This window comes from Leucoraja erinacea, chromosome 8 (assembly GCF_028641065.1).
Source record: "Leucoraja erinacea ecotype New England chromosome 8, Leri_hhj_1, whole genome shotgun sequence".
NCBI lineage: Eukaryota > Metazoa > Chordata > Chondrichthyes > Rajiformes > Rajidae > Leucoraja > Leucoraja erinaceus.
In genome coordinates this window covers 16592699-16610755 of record NC_073384.1, presented here as the reverse complement: position 1 = coordinate 16610755, position 18057 = coordinate 16592699, and the positions used below count along the sequence as shown (strand labels likewise).

At 46.3% G+C, this 18057-nt stretch overlaps 1 protein-coding gene across 2 annotated transcripts in view; it reads left to right on the top strand.

Annotated features, from left to right (window-relative positions):
* The first annotated feature begins 255 nt into the window (after window positions 1-255).
* Window positions 256-18057, top strand: part of ptk2ba (protein tyrosine kinase 2 beta, a) — a 105676-nt gene continuing 87874 nt past the window's right edge. For both annotated transcript variants that reach the window (XM_055639062.1, XM_055639061.1), the window contains exon 1: window positions 256-1801. The gene's annotated coding sequence lies outside the window, so the exon portion shown is untranslated. The remainder of the gene's footprint in view (window positions 1802-18057) is intronic.

The following is an 18057-nucleotide window of genomic DNA, read 5'->3' as shown; positions in this document are numbered from 1 at the left end:
ACCCTACCCTAACTATTTGCCCTCCTCCCATCAGGGAGGCGGTACAGGAGCCTCAGGTCTCGCACAAGCAGGCTGAGGAACAGCTTTTTCAATAACACCATTACACTGCTGAACAGTCCTGTCGTTAGCTATCTTTAGACTCCCATTTGTATACATTTATTTGCCTATGTACCAGTTTAATTCATCCACAGTTCACACATTGTTAACCAGTATTTTTATTTGTATTTTTATTTTGAACTTTTATTTTTATTTCTACTATCTTGTACTATGACCAGACGCTAAACTGCATTTTGTCGTACCTGTACTCGTATTTGTGCAATGACAATAAAGTTGAATTGAATTGAATTGAATGATCACATTGAATGACGGTGCTGGCTCGAAGGGCCGCATGGCCTACTCCTGCACCTATGTCTATTGTCTATTCAAAAATCTTTCTGCCTTAAAAATATTCACTGACTTGGCCTCTTCAGCCTACTGTGACAAATAATTCCACAGATTCACCACCCATTGGTTATGATTAAGCATGTGTAAGTTATCCCAAGAGCATGATGGCTCTAGGAAAGTAATTGTTCCTGAATCTGGAGGCTTCTTTACCTCCTGCCCGACAGTAGCAGCAAAAAGAGGGCCCTACCCAAGTGATGGAAATCCTGAAGATAAATGCCACTTCTTGTGGCAGTGCCCCGTCGGCCATGATTTCAGTGAATTGGAGGAGCAGGTGCATGGGCTGGGTGGCCTTTTCCTGCGCTTAATTTTTATGTTTGTATGAAATCAGCATCCAGAAATCAGGATTCACTGGGAATATTGAGTGAGCCCCATACCACCGCAGGTCAAGTAACCCCGTTTCTGAAAGACCTGGATGGGAATTTTGCCTGCTTGCTCCCCCTGCTGTTTGAAGGTTTACCTGAGTCTGGTCCACCCTAACAAAACCTTTGGTCAGAGGTGAACGTTTGCAGATAAGATAATGGTGTTTAACAGACTTTTAGATAGGCATGTGGATATGCAGGGACATGGAGGGCTATGGATCATATGCAGGTAGAGTAATTAAACTTGGCATCATGTTCGGCACAGACATTGTTGGCTGAAGGACCCGTTCCTGTGCTGTACTGTTCTATGTTTCAGTGTGCGGTCTTAAGACCGCTGACGGCCCTGTGCCACTTTCCCGAGTTACTCACGAACTCTCCCGAGTTTTCCCCTTGATTCGAACTCGGAGAATTACGGTAATAGCCGTTCGTAGGTACTCGGGGCTATTTTTTTAACTCGTGGACATTTTTCAACATTGAAAAAACGTACCGACTTACCTGATGCCCTGATGTTCCTATGGCTGGCATTACGAGCCGCTAGGAAACATCTACGGACTCCTACGACCTCCCACGAGCTTGCTACCGACATTCCCTGAGTTCAAATCAAGGGGAATACTCTGGAGAGTTTGTGTGTAACTCGGGAAAGTGGGACAGGGCATTTAAAAGACATGTCCTGACCCTGGTAGTGGGCACTGGAGAAAGATATACAGCAGATTCACATCTGCATCGACCCACACGAGGGGTGTAGGGCATTTCTGCTGCAGAACGTGGCCTATGAAGTTCTGGGCAGTCACACAGAAATTGGCTTTAAAAATGTTTTTTTTAGGAGGTGGGCTTCTTTTCTGAGCTTTAAGGTATGTTAGACTGAAGTTTCAGGAAGTAGCTTGTGTTTCTCAAGGGGAGGGGCCATGTGGTATAGCCAATTTTCTTAATGTTCTTCAGAGTGCCTGAGTGAGGTTGGTCACCTGTAGCCTGGCAGTAAGGGCCCACCTTGAAACTTGGTGAGTACTCTTCTGGGCCAGGGGTTATTAAGGATGGTGTGACACTTCTGTGGCAGGGGAGTGGAGTACACGAGCCAGGTAGGTGTCTTCCCTCTCTCTGTTTCTCTCTCTCTCCACTGAAGGCGTGAATCAGGAAATGGAGTTGTATGTGAAACTGGCTTGGGCTGCTTCTGCCCTCAAGGGCTGAGCCCACGGGTGCCAAGGGAGTTTGAAAGCCTTGGTCTAATGCAGGGCAACATAAGTGGAGTGCGGTGTGGTGGACACAAAATGCCGCAGCAACTCAGTGCGTCAAGCAGCACCTCCGGGGAAAAGGAATAGGTGACATTACGGGTCGAGATCAGACCTTCACCAGAGGTGGAGAAAGGGCCGTTATACAGCAGGGAGGGCAGTGTGTAGGGACATAGGTGCTCAACTCGAAAGGCAGGGGTTGAGTGGACTGGCTTGGATTGAGGGAATTGATGGTGCTGGTGTGTTATGGTCATGAACTCCAGTGAGAAGTTGGGACTTTTTTGGATTAAGAATCTCAACGCTATATTCATGGATGCAGCCTCAACAGATCTACGGGGCGAGGAAGGCCAAAGTTTCACAATCGTATCCACCTCAGTTTTATTTGGTGACTCCGTAAGCAATGGATTCATAGTGTGGTGCCGTCTACACTAATCCCAATCACCCACATTAGCACGTATCCTACGCCTTACCTATTTGAATGCCTGTCTAAATGTATCTGAATTCGATTACCACCTCTGACAGCACGCTCTTGATATCAACCACCTTGAAACATTCTCTGCTGCACCACATTATGAATCCTGGATTTAAGGAAACACCTAAGTGGATAAGACTGAGTTTGTGAAAAAAAAACTTCCTCTCATATCCCCTTTCAAACTCCTTCCTCTCAGGTTAAACCTCTGTTCTTTTATTTAGTTTATAAACTTCTACTAAGAGGAAATGGTTTTGGCAATTTTACTGGAACTATGCACATTGTAATTTTCCACACCTTGGTCAGGTCCCCCTCAGTCTCCACTGCTCCAGTGAAAACAAGCCAAATTGATTCAATCTCTGCCCATAACCCCATCCATCAATCCATCCATCCATAACTACACTTTCCATGCAACTATAGACAACCTCATCATTCCTAAAGGGTGGTGAACAGAACCAAAAAAATGCTTCCCGTGTGACCTAACCACTATTTTAAACGTATGCAACGCAACGCTCAAACTTTTATATTTTATGCCCTGAACTATGAAGACAGGCATGCCATCTACCTTCAACACCACGCCATCGACCTGTGTCACCACTTTCAGGGAGCAATGGACTTGCACCCCAAGGTCTCTCCGTTCACCAACATCTACTGCAAAGTTAGTTTAGTTTAGAGATACAGCGTGGAAACAGGCCCTTCGGCCCACCAGCGATCCCCGTATATTAATACTATGCTACACACACCTGGGACAATTTACAATTTACCAAGCCAATTAGTCTACAAACTTGTACATCTTTGGAGTGTGGGAGGAAACTGGAGCAGCCGGAGAAAACCCATGCAGGTCACTGGGAGAACGTACAAATTCCGTACAGACAAGCACACATGGTCAGAATCGAACCTGGGTCCTGGCACTGTAAGGCACTGTAAGGCAGCAACTCTAGTATTGCACCACCTTGCCCGTCCCACTGTTACCACAATGTGATGTGCTACCACCATTTGACTTCCTAAAATGCATCACCTCACACGTACTAGGAATAAATTCCATCTGACAACATTCCACCCAACATTCTATCTGACTCATATCTCGCTGTAGCCTTGGTCATGCTCCCGAACCACAACATCGGCAACATCCGTAGACTTACTAATCAAACCACCTGCATTTGCATCCAAGCTGTTGGTGCATATCATAGACACTCAGTGTCACAGCACTAATCCCAGTAATACACCACTGGTCACAGACTTGGGGCGGAGTTATGGATGGATGGAGTGGCAAGTGGCGCAGCGGTAGAGTTACAGCCTAGGGGCCCAGGCTCGTTCCTGACTATGGCGCTTTCTGTATGGAGTTTATACGTTCTCCCAGTGACCATGTGGGTTTTCTCCAGGTGCCCTGGTAATCCCCCACAATCCAAAGATGTACAGGTTTGTAGGTTAATTGGCTTGGTATCATTGCAAAATGTCCCTAGTGTGTGTAGCATAGTGTTGAGGTACGGGGATCGCTGGTCAGTGATCGGTCGAAGGGCCTGTTTTGATGCTGTGTCTCCAAAGCCTAAATGTCTACAGACTTCCAATCGGTTTTGATGCTGTGTCTCCAAAGCCTAAATGTCTACAGACTTCCAATCTGTATTCCAATAGAAAAGGTTTAGAGGGATATGGATCAAAGCACATTCAAATAGGACCAGACCAGACATAGTCAGCATAGACGAGATGGGGCAAAGGGCTGCATAGCTCTGTGATTATTGCACTGTTAGAGGGAGTTGGTAGTGTATGAATGGGCTGGTGTACTCTCCACAGTACAATACTGACAGAGCTACAAGGAGAGTTGTGGTTGTTCATAAGTGATAGGAGCAGAATTAGACCATTCAGCCCATCAAGTCTCCTCCGCCATTCAATCATGGCTGATCTTTCTCTCCTTCCTAATCCAATTCTCCTGCCTTCTCCCCATAACCTTGTAAAGGTCACCAGAGTGCTCGGAGCAGGGGGAAGGTGCAACTGGAGTGAACCTACTGCCCTGACGATGGAGCCCAGTGCCATCACCACTGAGGATATTGTCAAACTTTGCCAATACAGCAATGGCAGGCTGGGCCCTTGCTATATGACCAGTGTCCCAGCACCCATCCCTATAATACACCACTGGTCACAAACCTGGGGCGGATGGATAGGGCGGCACGGTGGCGCAGCAATAGAGTTGCTGCCTCACAGCGCCAGAGACCCGAGTTCGATCCTGACTACGGGTGCTGTCTGTACGGAGTTTGTACATTCTCCCCGTGACCTATGTGGGTTTTCTCTGGGAGCACCAGTTTCCTCCCACACTTTAAAGACGTGCAGGTTTTTAGGCTAATTGGCTTAGGTAAAATTGTATAAGGTGCTTAGTGTGTGTAGGATAATGTTAGTGTATGTGGACCACTGGTTGCATTGGAATCGGTGGGCTGAAGGGCCTGTTCCTGCACTGTATCTCTAAACTAAACCTAAATGGCACTGATGCATGTAACACCAGGACATGGGCAAAAGGCCTAAGAACTGGCCATTTGGCCCTCTGAACCTGTTCTGCCTTTCAATAAAATCATCATTATCTTTTATTCCATTGTCACCTTACTGCATTACAGTAAATTTGATGATTCCCTTATCTTCCCCACCATCCGGGTCATGTCTTCTTCTCACTGCCACCATTGGGCAGGAGGTAAAGCCTGAAGTCTCACACCATCAAGTGTTGCAACAGCTTTTGGGGCGGCACGGTGGTGCATCGGTGGAGTTGCTGCCTTACAGCGCCAGAGACCCAGGTTCAATCCTGACTATAGGTGCTGTCTGTACGGAGTTTGTAGGTTCTCCACATGACTTATGTGGGTTTTCTCCTGGAGTTCCAGTTTCCTCCCACACTCCAAAGACATACAGGTTTAAAGGCTAATTGGCTTTAATAAAATTGTAAATTGTCCCTAATGTGTGTGGGATAGTGTTAGTGTACGGGGATCACGGGTCGGCGTGGAATCGAAGGGCTGTTTCCGCACTGTATCCCAAAACTAAACAGCTACCTTCCTACAATCATTACATTCCTGAACTGACCTACCCAACCCTAATCCAACATCAACCGGAACAATATGGACCACCTCTTGCACTACCATGGACTTATTTTCCATTTCTTAGTAACTTATATGTTGCACAGTCATTTTCTTCTTACTGAGTTTGTAAAATGTATGTGTAACATGTGTATAACTTGTTCTTGTGTGTTATGTGAGTCTATGTGCTTGTGAAGCTGCTGCAAGCAAAATATTCAATTGTACCTGCATTTCACCCTGCTTGTGTTTATGACGATAAACTTGACTCGACACGACTTGACGACTTGATATCCAAAAATCTCCAAATCTCTTTCGGTAGTATACTCATCCTAGCCACCATGCCTTGTCAGTCCCCTCTCAAGGAGAGAATTCACCATCCTTTGGGTGAAACAATTTATTTTGACCATAATCCTGAGTACATGGCCCTTACTCTGAGACTGTGGATCCAGACTTTAGCCAGGAGAAGATATCCTCTCTGACTCTACACTGCCAAGCTGTGTAAGATATTTATGTTTCAGTAGGATCACCTCTCACTCTTCGAAACTCAGATTGTCAGCCAAGCCTGTTTAATCACTGAGTACTGGGCAGGATAGCAGGGGGAGTTCTTTGCTGGACCGTGGAACTTGTACATCCACAGGGAGAAGGCATGGCTTTACCTGGAAGATGGGACCAGTTTTTTTGCTGTCTTCAGAGAGGTGTTCATGTCTCTCAGTCATGAGGTCTTCAGCTCTGGGACTGAAGTTGCAGACAACAACTTGCTACAAACCTTCCAACCATCCTTAATGTGGGGTGTTGCATGTGCAGTATGCATGAAGCGTGGGAGTATGCATGACCAGGCATGTAGTGTGTTTGCAGTGTTGGAAGTATGTTTGGTGGGGGGGGTGTGTATATGTGTGTACAGTGTGGTGTGTGTACAGTCCAGGGCATGTGTGTACATTGTGAGGTGTGTGTACAGTGAGTGGTGTGTGTGCATTGTGTGTGTATGCACGTGCGCTGTATGAGATATGTAGACTGAAGTGTGTGTACAGTGTGTGATGTGTGTGTAATGTGTGTACTGTGTGGACTGTGTGTACTGTGTGGAGTGTGTATGTACAGTGTGGAGTGTGTGTACATTGTATGTACAGTGGAGTGTGTGTGGAGTGTGTGTACAGTGTGGAGCGTGTGCGCAGTGTGGGGTGTGTGTGCGCAGTGTGTGTGTACCGTGTGAGTATTGTGTGGGTTGTGTGTGTACAGTGTGGGGTGTGTACAATGGTGTGTATATGGTTTGTGTAGGGTATGTATGTACAGTGGGTGTGGTGTTTGTGTGTACAGTGTGTGGGATGTGAGGTGTAATAAGATGCGACAGGGTCTTATCATAGACGGCAGTATGGATTTGTCAAGGGTCAAAGGAAACTGGTTGGGTCTCTCTGCCCAAGGAAGAAGTGGGCTTAGACTATCATGGATTGGATAATGATACAGAGGGATTGTACGAAGATGACCTGGTCAGGACCATGGAACTGAAAACTGGTGAAGTGCCTGAGGACATCTGAAGGGTCAACAGATGAAAGTGGGCTGGCTCGCGATCGGGGATGAGTTCAAATCATGGTTAGAAGAACGAAGAGAGACACAAGGAGCTGGAGTAGCTCAGCGGGTCAGGCAGCATCTCTGGAGGAAAGGAATAGGTGACGTTTTGGGTTGAGACCCTTCTTCAGGAAGTTTGGTGGGGCAAGAGCAGGCTGAACCAATGGGTCTGCCAGGGATGTGGGCAAGTGGAAGAGAGCAATGCGGGGCTGGAGCACTGTAAAGATTGATGGCTGTGGAGGGAATAGATCACCCAATGTCTGTGAACGTGTGCGAGATGGTATTCGGTAGAGGGGTTGTGGTCCAGAGGGAGATGGGGGGAGGGAGGAGGTATCAGAGCTGATACGAGATAGAGGTCAGTACAGACCACAGCGGCACCGTCTTGTTGGTAGGTTTGGGGATGATATCAAAGTTGGTTCCTAGCGAACGGACCGCTGCACGTTCTACAGGTGACGAGTTAAAGTGAGTGAGGTGTCCATGGAGGAGGATCAGGATTCTGCAAACAGGGGAAAGATTCCACATGAAGAGTCCCGCGCACAAAAATGGGAGCGGAGAAGAGATGAAATTCTTCTGGATATCTGGATTCATTGAGATGGGACATAAGGATGAATGTGAGGTCTCTGCTGAGGACTGATTGTTATGGATTTAGGAAGTCAAAATCAGAAGGGGCGGTGATAAATTGGCAGGATTGGGACTGGAAAGGTGTCTGAAGAAACGTCGGGGGAGGAGGATCTAGAAGAGCAGCAGAATTCAGGATCTGCTGTAGTTTGCAATCTTTTCCGCCTGAATGAAAGGTAAAAGTGTAGTTTTGTCTCGATGGAGAGAGGCTGTGGAATGCTGGAATATGGGTGATCTCTCCCCCCCCCCCACCCCTCCATAAACCAGACAAAATCTTTCCCCTAGTCTCACCCAAATAAGAGGCGGCCGATCTTGACCACATCAAGACTTCCGTTCCGATTGCTGGGTCGAATTTGCCATTTGCACTTTGCAACTCTGGCCCGGCCGGAACCAGCAGATCCTTTCCCTAATGCCCCTGTCCCACTTAGGAAACCTGAACGGAAACCTCTGAAGACTTTGTGCCCCACTCAAGGTTTCCGTGTGGTTCCCGGAGGATCCCAGAGGTTTTTGTCAGTCTCTCTACCTGCTTCCACTACCCCCCCTCTCCCACCCCAGGCTGTGACCTCTATTGGGGCGGCAAAACAGGCAATCCAGAAAGGCTCTGGAACCAAGAGTGCCTGAAAAACGGTAGTGGACGTAATTTGAAACATGATGGAATGTTGGCCTATATCACAAGCAGCAATGAGGGTAAAATTGAGAAATCTTTGACCCAACTAGGAGGGCTTCATGCAGTCCTAACCACCCTGGATAAGGCAGGGATGAGCCTCTATTTGGAGGCAATGCAGGGAAGGTTCGCTGAGTTGATCCCTGACGAAGTAATTGATACGCAAAGAGAGGTTGGGCAGATTAGAAGCTTTGAAGAATGAGAGAGGGCCTTCTCTGTGGTGAATCTCTGGAACTCTCTGCCACAGAGGGTAGTTGAGGCCAGTTCATTGGCTATATTTAAGAGGGAGTTAGATGTGGTCCTTGTGGCTAAGGGGATCAGGGGGTATGGAGAGAAGGCAGGTACGGGATACTGAGTTGGATGATCAGCCATGATCATATTGAATGGCGGTGCAGGCTCGAAGGGCCGAATGGCCTACTCCTGCACCTAATTTCTATGTTTCTATGTTTCTGGACAGCATCAGATTCTGAAAGCGGTGGCAGTGAGTGTAGAGAGGATTTCCCCAGTGAGGATATCTGGAACCCGGGACAATGTTTTAGGATAAGTGCTTTGCTCATTCAAGGTGGAGATGGGGAGGAACTTCTTCTCTGCCAGCTATGGAATTCTCTCCTCCTGAGAGCCATGGAACTGGTGCTACTGTCTGCTTCAGCCTTGAACACATTTAGATGTGGTGCTGCTGTGGGTGACAGGAACGTGGAGTTGAGGAAAAGACAGTTGTCCCATGCTGAATACTGGAGCATGCTCAGAGGGCTGAATCAACTATTCCTGCATCTATTCGTCAAGACAAGTTGATACAACCTTTAAGAAACAATCAGACAGGTACATAGATAGGACAGGTTTGGAAGAGTATGGGCCAAAAGTGGGCAGGTGGGACGATTGTAGCTGGAACATGTTGGCCAGCGTGGACAAGTTGAACTGAAGGGCCTGTTTCCACACTGTATCACTCTATGACTAAGGAACTGCAGCTGCTGGTTTATTTTTTTTAAAAAGACAGAACTCAGCGGATCTGGCAGCATCTCTGGAGGATGTGAATAGGTGACATTTCAGGTCAGAACCCTTCTTCAGCTTGAATCGGGCCAGTAAAAACATGGCAAGGATTGTGACTGGGAAGGAGGAGTCTGAGGGGTGAGGATATACAAGAGCAGCAGAAATGAGGAGTCATTGAAGTTCAGTTGAGTTTAGTTTATTGTCACTTGTACCTAGGTATGGTAAAACCATTTATTGGTGCATGCTAACCAGTCAGCAGAAAGACAATACATGATTACAATTGATCCATTTACACTGCATTGATACAAGATAAGGGAATAACGTTTAGTGCAAGGTAAAGCCAGCAAAGCGATTAAGGGTAGTCCGAGGGTCACCAAAGAGGTAGAGAGTAGTTTAGCACTGCTCTCTGGCTGTGGTAGGATGATTCATTTGCCTGATAATAGCTGGGAATAAACTGTCCCCGAATATGGTGGTGTGCGTTTTCACACTTCTATACTTTTTACTTGATGGGAGAGGGGAGAAGAGGGAGTGGCCATGGTGCGAATTCTTCTTGATTATGCTGCTGGCCTTGCCGAGAAAGTGTGAGGAATAAATGTAGTCAATAGAAGAGGGGTTGGTTTGTGTGATGGTGTGGGTTGCGTCCACAATTCTCTGCAATTCCGCTCGTAGGAATTTGAAGTTTTGTCTCATCTCTACTTCGGTCCCGACAACGCAAACTGGGATTTTTGTACCACGTTGCTTCCTGAAGTCGATCACTGTCTCCTTTGTATTATTGACATTGAGTGAAAGGTTGGTCTCATCATTATTTGTTATTCGACCCACAATGGTGGTGTCGTCTGCAAATTTGAAAATGGAATTAGCTTTGCACATGGCTGCTCAGGCTACAAAATTTGCAATCTTTGCAATGGGATGAATTACTAAATTTCTTCTACGATGAGCTTTCTGCGATGACATGAAAAAGTTCAAAGATTTCAGCTGGCACGGAGGCGCAGCGGGTAGAGTTGCTGCCTTGTGCCCCTGCCCCAATTAGGAAGCCTGAACGGAAACCTCTGGAGACTTTGCACCCCACCCAAGGTTTCCGTGCGGTTCCCGGATGTTGCAGGTGGTTGCCAGAGGTTGCAGGTAGTGGAAGCAGGTAAGAAGACTGACACGAACATCCTGGAACCGCAAGGAAACCTTGGGTGGGGTGCAAAGTCTCCAGAGGTTTCCGTTCAGGTTTCCTAAGTGGGACAGTGGCATCACAGTGCTAGAGACGCGGGTTCGATCCTGACCACGGGGTGCTGTCTGTATGGAATTTGCACATTCTCCCTGTGGCTGGTTTTCTCCGGGTGCTCCAGTTTCCACCCACGGGGTGATTGTTGGTCGGCGGGGACTAGGTGGGCTGAATGACCGGTTTCGATACTGCATCTCTAATCTAAACTAAATTGCCACTCACCACCGGCTTCTCAAGGCCAATTATGGTGGATGCTAAATGCTGAGATTTGCAGTCACGCCCAGATTCCAAAATAATTAATAAATAATTGCTGGATAAATATCACTGAAGGAAAACTGATTAACTTGAGTGGAGGGATAAATGTGCAGTTGAGAGAAATGGCAAGTCCTCAGTTTGACATTTCTTCGTAGGGATGACCAGGTTTGTGAAACTATTAGACTGGAATATGCGGTGGTACGATACAGGTGCAGGATGTGGGTTTTAAGATCATTTCACTGTTCTGAGGAGAAGGAAGGAAATCGAAAGGCTCGCACCATAGCCGACCTCAACTGTTGCGAGAAACTAAACAATGTGAAACATGAGGTAGAGCTGACACGTACACATCAATTAGCACATTGCAAAGTAAGACAGATGTAAACCTTGGTGCTGAGAGGGTGCTCCAGATATCGCTATTGTCCTCAGCAGACAATCATTTATCAACACAAACACCAAAAGTTGTGCAGATGATGGAAGTCTGAGGTAAAAAGAGAAAAATGTTGTAAAATTTCCAAGGGCGGTTTAGTGGCAGAGCTGGTAGAGCAACTGTCCCACAGCGCCAGAGACCCCAGTTCAATCCTGGTCTCGGGTGCTGTCTGTTTGGAATTTGCATCTTCTCTCTGTGACCACGTGGGTTTCCTCTGGGTGCTCTAGTTTCCTCCCACATCCCAAAGACATGTGGGTTTGTGGATTAATTGGTCTCTGTATATTGCCCTTAGCATGTAGGGAATGCATGCGAAAGTTAACTACACTCAACAGCACAGGCAGCATCTGTGAAAATAAGTAAGTCAACCTTTCAATCCAGGACCCTTCATCAATTAGGAAGTAATTGGTTTGATGGGGGCAAGTGTAGGATGAAGCAATGGATCTTCCAGGGCAGTCCTGTTAGTGGATCTTTGGCAGGATGTGGACTGGGGTGAGGGAAGTTATGGAGACATCTCCTGAGGTAGGGAGGTCCATAACATGGGGATAGTCTGCTGTCAGTGTTAAATGGTGAATGTGCGCGATGGGATGACTCTTACTTCATTGTACAGGAGAGTTTAGTTTAGAGATGCAGCATGGAAACAAGCCCTTCAGCCCACGGAGTCCAAGTCGGCTAGCACCTTGTGCACTCGTTCTATCCAACACAGTAAGGACAATTTAGAGAGCGCCAATTAGCCTACAAACCTGCATGTCTTTGGAATGTCGAAGGAAACCGGAGCACCCGGAGAAAATCCACGTGGTGCCATGGAGAACGTGCAAACACCGTACAGCAGCACCCGAGGTCAGGATCGAACCAGGGTTCTCTGTGCTGTACTATATACCGCAACAACTATACCGCTGCATCCCTGTGCTGCACTGAGAGCTACTTAAAGCTACTTGAGATTCTGAGTGAGCAGAGCAAAGCTTCAATGACCTGACAAAATATTGGGGGGCTTCTGTTGAGATCAAATGTATTAGTGTGATCGGAGCAATGTCCCATCCAGGGTTCGATCCTGACTACGGGTGCTGTCTGTATAGAGATTGTACGTTCTCCCTGTGACCGCGTGAGTTTTCTCTGGGTGCTCCGGTTCTTCCCGCACTTCAAAGGCATACAGGTTAGTAAGTTAATTTGCTTCAGTAAAAATTGTACATTGTCTCTATTGTTTAGGACAGTGTTAGTGTACGGGGTGACCGCTGGTCGGCGCGGATCCGGTGGGCCAAATGGCATGTTTCCGTGTTGTTCTTTAAAGTAAAGTAAAGAGGCGTGAACTGTGCAGATAATTCCTTGGAACTGAACTCGCTTAACAGTCATAGAGCTATACCATAAGGAAATAGCCATCGGCCAAACTTGACCGTGCCGGCCAAGATGGCGTTTGGAGTTTGTCCTATTTTCCTGAATTTTCTCCTTAACCCTGAACCCTTCTAATCCATATATCTGTCGAAAGATCTTTTGAAAGTTGTAATTGTATCCGCATCTATAGCTTCCTCTGGCAGCTCATTCCAGATATGGACTACCGCCTGAGTGAAGGTTGCTCCTAAGGTCCCCGTTAAATCTCTCGCCTCTCTCTAAAGCTTTTTCCTCTAGTATTAGAATCATCCAGGCTGGGTAAAAGACTGTGAACATTCACTTTATCCATGCCCCTCGTGATTCTGGATACCTCAGTAAGGTCTCGCCACCCCAGCCTCTTACGCTCCGAAGATTAAAGTCCCTGCCCATCCAATCTCTTGCTAGAACTCGCCTGCAAGGCCAGGTAACATCCAGGTGATCTATAATACACGTTTACCAACAGTTTTGAGATGGTTGTGAAAAGAAAAGCTCTATAAATAGAGGCCTATGCTTTAGGCAGGAAGCACTGTGATGTGTGAGGGGAAAAGTTCTGCTTAGTCAGGGCGAGATCAACGCCTTGTGACACGGTGGTGTGACATTTTGTCCGAGCTCTATCGAAACACTTGTCAATAGGGAAGCACAGTGGCGTAGTGGCAGAGTTCCTGCCTCACAGCGCTAGAGACCAGGGTTCAATCCTGACTACGGGTGCTGTCTATACGGAGTTTGTATGTTCTCCATGTGACTGCATGGGTTTTCATCAGCTGCTCCGGTTTCTTCCCACATTTCAAAGACGTACAGGTTTGTCGGTCAATTGGCCGGGAAAAGTTGTAAATTGTCCCCATTTTTTAGGATAGCGCTAGCGTGCAGGGATCGCTGGTCGGCACGGACTCAGTGATCAGAAAGGCCTGTTTCTGCGCTGAATCTCTGAACTAAACTAAAACTAATTGCAAATGCGGCTGCAGGCTCGCTCCCCGTGCAGGGTGGCTAGGTGGACTTGCTGCTACAAGCCTGGCTACGGAGTGATGTGTTGATTCTGCAGCAAGTTTGGGCTCATTGTTACTGAGGCGAGTGTTAAGGGGTGGTGGAGGAGGAGGGAATTGGGTGGGTGGGGGGGGGGTGGCGAGCAGCGAGCAGGCCGGAGCACTTCACACCAACAGAGGAGGAAGTGACGGCGGTGTGAATGTAAACAGCCATAGTGATAGAACAGAGGAACAGATTCTTTTGCCCACCATGTCTATACTGACCACAATGCTAATTTAAACATCCTATCTGCCTGCACATCGTCCATAACCCCCCATTCGCTGCATGTCCGTGGGTCCGTCTAAATGTCACTTAAAAGTTGCATGTAAATCTCCTTCAAACGTACCCCCTCTCACGTCAAAGCTGTCCTCTGGAATTTGACATTTCTACCCATCGAAAAAGATTTTGGTTGTTTACCCTCTCGTGGTTAGATACGCTTCTCTTATCTCCCCTCAGTTTCCAATACTCCAGGGGAAACAACCCAACTTCTTTCATCATATATTGTCCAGTCAACATCACGGTGAAACTCTTCTGCACCCCTTCCAAAAACTCAACATCCTTCATGTAATGGGGAAACAAGATACGTAGTACTCCAAATGTGGTCTAATTAAAGTTTTATACAGTTGCAATGTGACTTCTTGATGAAGGTAAATATGTTGTGCTCTTCCATACCACCTATCATCCTGTGCCCAACTCCTCTGTGCCAACCAAGGTACTGATCTGGGCTAATTCCATTTCACTGCACTTGATCCATATCCCTTTAAACTGTTCCTATCCATGTAGCTGTCTAAATGTCCCTTAAACATTGTAATTGGGAACTTCCTCTGGCAGCTCGTTCCTTAAGAGTCAAGAGAGTCAATTTAATTGTCATTTGGACCCCTAGAGGTCCAAACGAAATGCCGTTTATACCCACTTATGCAAAGGCTGGCCATTGAGATAATTGATTTCAGCACTGAGTCCAGAGAGCTGTTACGCAATTTGCCATAGGATGAGCTGCTGGTTCATGAGCTGTTCTTGGGAGAACACTGTGTCACAACAAGTAGAGAGGTGACCTTATACCCACTTATACCCACTGTGTGGAAAACGTTGCCCCTCAGTTCCCCTTTAAATCTTTCCCCTCTCACCTAAATCTATGTCTTCTCATTTTAGACTCCATATCCCAGGGGAAAATGTCTGTGACCATCCCCCATGTCTACATCCCCGTGATTATATGAGCATCCTTCGGGCACCACTCATTCTCCTTCACTCCAGAGAAAAAAGTCCCTGCACGTCCAATCTCTCTTTATAACTCAAAATCTTCATTAAAAGTTATCCCTCTCTGATGCATGTCCTTTTCTCAGGACTGGGCTTTTCTGTAACAAAATGCAAAGGCTGGCCATTGAGATAATTGATTTCAGCACTGAGTCCAGAGAGCTGTTACGCAATTTGCCATAGGATGAGCTGCTGGTTCATGAGCTGTTCTTGGGAGAACACTGTGTCACAACAAGTAGAGAGGTGACCTTATTGATCTATACAAAATCATGAGGGGCATGGATAAATTGAACACTCACAATCATTTTTCTAGAGTAGAGGATTCTAAAAGTAGAAGGCATGGGCTTAAGGTGAGAGGCAAGAGATTTGATGGGGGTTTATGTTTATATTTGCCACATGTGCCCAGCCTAATGACCAAATGATCTTATGACCTAATGTACAGCATATCAGAAGGTTGGACCTTAAAATAGCATTCCGGAGATCTGGAAGAGAAAAACTAATGCGCTGGATATCTGTACACTTAGCAGGTCAGGCAGTATCTGCAGAGAGAGCGGGACAGAACTAACGTCTCGAGTCTGAACTTGCATGTGAAGGAATAGAGTGCTTGTACTGCCTAGATTAGTGCAGTTTTAAAATAGAGTTGAGTCGACTCATAATGTCATAAGTGATAGGAGTAGAATTAGGTCATTCATCTCACCAAGTCTACTCTGCCACTCAATCATGGCTCTTGCTCTTAACCCCATTCTGCTGTCTTTTCCCCATAACTCTTGACACCCGTACTAGTCAAGAACTGTATCTCCAAAGTCTATAGTCCATGGTAGTGCAACAGGTATCCGTGGCGTTTCATTCACGAGGTAGGAATAGCGTTCAGCTGGTGGATTCGAGAATCTGATGTTTATAAGAAAGTAACTTCCTGAATCTTGTGGTGTTAGACTGGACTTCTGTATCTCTTGCCTGATGGTGGAGATACCTGATGAACCTGTCTGAAGAAGGGTCTTGACCCAAGACATCACTCATCCCTTCTATCCAGAGATGCTGCTTGTCCCGCTGAGTTACTCCAGCTTTTTGTGTCTATCTCCTGCCTGATGATAGCAGTGTGAAGTGGGCTTGGCCCAGATGTTGGGGATTCTTGATGATAGCTGTTGCCATCTTGAGGCAGCACCAGATGTGGATGCTTTAGTTAGTAACGAGGACTGCGCCGTTGTGATGGACTGGGGTGAGTCCACCATTCTCTGCAGTCTATTGTGTGTTGCCTCCTGTGTGTTGCAATTGCCATACCGGGTCATGGTGCTATAGGGAGCAGAGAGGAACTGTGTATGTGTACAAGACCAACAGATCCAGGTGCAGGAACACATCGAAAGAACACAGAAACAAGATAAAATTCAGAACATAGAGTCATAGTTTACAACACAGAAACAGGCCCTTCAGTCCACCTTTTGTGTCTACCTTACAATTAATGGAGTTGTGGCAATTGTTTCAAATGCTCTTCCACTGAAACACCAGTCACCTGGCCAGGTTCGTTTCCCAAAAGAGGAAGATGTTATTTTGGGTCAGGACGTTTTTTTCACTGAAGTGAGTTAGGTCAAAGAGGGTAGAAGGCTGTCTGGGAGATTCTGTCATGTATTGGTATTGGCCTATTATTGTCCCGTGTCCCCAAATAAAGTGATAAACTTTGTTTGCGTGCTATCCAGTCAAATCATAATGTGCATGAGTACAATCAAGTCATACGCAAGTGGTGCAAAGAGAAAAATACCAGAGTGCAGAATATAGTGTTACTGCATTATAGCGTTACTGCCACAGACAAAGTTCAGATGAAAAAGTTCAAGGGCCACAGTGAGGTAGGTTGAGAGAATGGGGACTATGCAAATTAGCTTATGAGAGGACCATTCAGTAGTTTAATAATAGCTGAGAGGGAGTGTTCCCGAATCTTGTATTATCTGCTTTTAAGCTTTTTTTAAAATCTTCTATCCAGTGTGAGAGGGGAGAAGAGAGAATGATCAAGGTGAAAATAGTTCCTGATTATGATGGTTGCTTTCCCGAGGTAGTGTGGTGTACATGAAACTAGGGCATGGAATAGGCGATATCTACCATTCTCTGCAATTTCATGTAGTCTTAGGCTGAGCTATTGCCAAATTAAATTGTGATGTATTAAATTAAATTGTGATGTATTTGTATAAGTTGATAAGCATATTTTGAGACATATTGAACTTCCTATCTTCTGAAGAAGTAGAGGCGTTGGTGTATTTTCTTGGTCATAGCTTCAATATGGTTGGACCTGGACAAATTGTTGGTGAAATCTTTGCCTAGGAACTTGAAGCCCTCAATCAGCTCCAATTTAGCACTAACTGGGGCATGCACACAGTCTCATTTCTAGGTTTATAACTAGTTCCTTCATCTTACTGACATTGTGGGAGGTTATTGTCTTGTTACGATGATCTCTCTCTTTCCTGTACTCTGTCTTATCTTTGTTTTGCTTTGTGACTAATGGTGTCACATGCAAACTTGTAAATGGAGTAGAGCAGTACTTGGCCCCACAGAAGTGCATCAGGAGTATAAAAAGGGGCTGAGAATGCATCCTTGCGGGACACCGCTGTTGAGAATTATCGTGGAGCATGTTTTGACGACTTAAACCCCTGTCTCACGATGCGAGTCGACCCACGAGTGACCCCGAGTTTAAAACAAATTAAACCCATGGTAATCACATACGTACAATTAACGTAGCGGGAACGTCAGAACTCGTGGACGCAACTTAGAGACTCGTGGCGCTAACGGCAGGTACCCGGGAAACTTGTTAACTCTAGAAAAATTTTAAACATGTTTAAAGATTTCCACGAGTCAAATGTACTCATGAAGTTAAAATTTGAAACATTTAAACTCGTTGTAAGAACGTAGTGGCCCGTGAGTTTACCGTAGTGACTCGTGAGTCTACCGTGGGCACTCTTTGACTCATCGGACAGGCAGCATCTCTGGAGAGAAGGAATGGGTGACCGGATGACGTTTCCAAAATTCTGCTGCGTCTTTATGTTACTCCAGCACTGTGTGTTCACTTTTTGTCAACCAGCATCTGCCCTTTCTTGTGTGAAACATTATTTTTATCCATGGCAGTTGATTGTCACGGGGGGGGGGGAGTTGGGGTGACATAGTACGGTAGA